Source organism: Castor canadensis, chromosome 7, assembly GCF_047511655.1.
Source record: "Castor canadensis chromosome 7, mCasCan1.hap1v2, whole genome shotgun sequence".
In the NCBI taxonomy this organism is placed as follows: domain Eukaryota; kingdom Metazoa; phylum Chordata; class Mammalia; order Rodentia; family Castoridae; genus Castor; species Castor canadensis.
The window spans coordinates 34,033,501-34,036,233 of NC_133392.1; the positions used below are offsets into that span (position 1 = coordinate 34,033,501).

At 39.6% G+C, this 2,733-nt stretch overlaps 1 non-coding gene across 1 annotated transcript; it reads right to left on the reverse strand.

The window, feature by feature from the left end:
- Nucleotides 1-2,392: 2,392 nt before the first annotated feature.
- LOC141425251 (U6 spliceosomal RNA) lies at nucleotides 2,393-2,496 on the reverse strand. The gene has a single exon (XR_012450331.1). It is a non-coding gene; the product is annotated as a U6 spliceosomal RNA (small nuclear RNA).
- Nucleotides 2,497-2,733: the final 237 nt, after the last annotated feature.

Consider the following 2,733-nt stretch of genomic DNA (forward strand, 5'->3'; position numbering starts at 1 on the left):
CAAAAACTGCTGGGAAAACTGGTTAGCAGTCTTCAAAAAACTGCAACTAGATCCGTGTTTATCACCCTATACAAATATTAACTCAAAATGGATCAAGGATCTTAATATCAGACCACAAACTCTTAAGTTGATACAGGAAAGAGTAGGAAATACTCTGGAGTTAGTAGGTATAGGTAAGAACTTTCTCAACGAAACCCCAGCAGCACAGCAACTAAGAGATAGCATAGATAAATGGGACCTCATAAAACTAAAAAGCTTCTGTTCATCAAAAGAAATGGTCTCTAAACTGAAGAGAACACTCACACAGTGGGAGAAAATATTTGCCAGCTACACATCAGACAAAGGACTGATAACCAGAATATATAGGGAACTTAAAAAACTGAATTCTGCCAAAACTAATGAACCAATAAAGAAATGGGCAAGTGAACTAAACAGAACTTTCTCAAAAGAAGAAATTCAAATGGCCAAAAAACTCATGAAAAAATGCTCACCATCTCTAGCAATAAAGGAAATGCAAATTCAAACCACACTAAGATTCCACCTCACTCCTGTTAGAATAGCCATCATTAGCAACACCACGAACAACAGGAGTTGGCAAAGATGCCGGGGGGAAAAAGGGTCCCTCTTACACTGCTGGTGGGAATGTAAACTAGTACAACCACTCTGAAAAAAAATCTGGAGGCTACTTAAAAAGCTAAACATTGATCTACCATTTGATCCAGAAATACCACTCTTGGGGATATACCCAAAAGTGTGTGATACAGGTTACTCCAGAGGCACCTGCACACCCATGTTTATTGCGGCACTATTCACAATAGACAAGTTATGGAAACAGCCATGATGCCCCACCACTGACGAATGGATTAAGAAAATGTGGTATTGGAGTCTTTGCTCCCATTTCCTGCATGAGGGTAGGAAATGTTTCTCTTTGTTTTTCTACCCACCCCCACCCCTTGTCTATACTTTATCCTGTTCTACTAAAATAAATCCTTGCTAAAATTTTTACCTTGTGAGACTCTTTGTTGTGAGACACCTTAAAATGCTTTTCAATGTTTGTGGATCTCAAGGTCTTGAGATTTTTGCCTGGAAACTAGGAAGCTGTGGGAGCTCCCTCATCCATTCTCCAGTGACACAACTGTTAATGGGGCTGGTTCCATCTGTAATCAGAAGAGTTCCAAATTCTTTGTACCCAGCACGGAAGAATCCATAACATGTTTGTAAACGGAATTTATTAAAAGTTGAAGCTAGAAGCCCAGAGAACATGTTTCTGCAATCCAGAGTCTCCTGAGTCTTTCTGCCCTTTCATCCTAGGAACAATAGGTTTGATGGATGAACATCATAAGACAAAGAACCAAATCTACCCCCTAAAGACAGAGACCTTTTTGGCTACATCCAAAAAGGCAGTACTGGAGTTTGAATTCTGTTGGGCTCAAACTATTTAACAAAGCAAGAATAGATAAAAAAAAAAACCAAAACAACCTGAACAGACTGGATGGGCCTTTATTAAAAGCCAGAGAGGGGCACCAAATACACCTGGATGAATCCAAAATTACCTGAGACCACAGGAACAATAAGCCTGATGGATGACAAAGACTGAAACTACACCTAAGCAATAGACATCTTTTTGATACCAACAAAGGTCTGTGTGGAGCTCAGGCTGTGGCCTCTTCCAAGTTACTCCATGTTCTACAGAACAGTAGTGTCAAACCTGCTCTTTGCCCTAAGTGACTCCATTTTATACAACAGCAGTTTGTTCGATTTTGAGTGCAAATGTTGATGAAGAATGACTCTGTACCTTGTTTGTGCAAGTAAAGAACCACAATCCATCCAGCACAAATCATGAGGCAGACTGATGAAAAACTTATTAATGCAAATAAAATACCTTTAAACTTATCAAATTAAGTTGGGAACACATGGATAAATGGGTGTATCAAAAGCATATCAGGAAAACCAGACCCATAAACTTATTGTACACACCAGACCAACAGATGATGCAACTTCCTCATCTGGATTTTATAAAAAGAGGAGTGCCTAACACCAAGGGACAAGACACTTATTAGCCCCATCATCAGACCATGAATGTGTCATGGTATCTAGAGGCAACAAACTTCTTATTCTTTCCTTGGGACTCCAGCCACACAGGATCCCCCAGCTCTATGTGACCCACTTGAATTGCCATCATCCAGACCTGGTAGGCAAATTAGTGGAGTAGCTCAAGTGGTAGACTGCTTGCTTAGCAAGCACAAGGGACTGAGTCAAGCCCCAGTACTGCCAACTCCTACAAAAACAAAGCACAGACCCACTAAGCTTGGAAGCAGCTCTGAGTCTTGAATCAGCCTTGCATTTTGACACCATCACACCACAATAGCTTTGTCACTGGTTTCTTTTTTAAAAAAATATGGAGGACTTCCCTTTATGAATCTATGTGTCATTCATGCCCTGACAATCTTCTCTGTATAGTTCCAATTTTAGTATATGTGCTGCCAAAGTGAGCACTGTGACTGGTTCCTATTTTTGTTTGTTTGGGTTCTCTATGTTAATATCTAACCACCCACAGTGACTCTCTTTGTATCTGTGTTAGTCTTCTGTAATAACTTCTTTAAGAGTTCTTTGAATTCTGCAGCTGCTTTAACTCTTTTATAAGCCCTTCTGTAACCTGGATGTTGTTGTAAAGTGTAATGTGTGATTTGAGAGTAAGTAAGGTTAGAATATATATATATATATATAACCTGT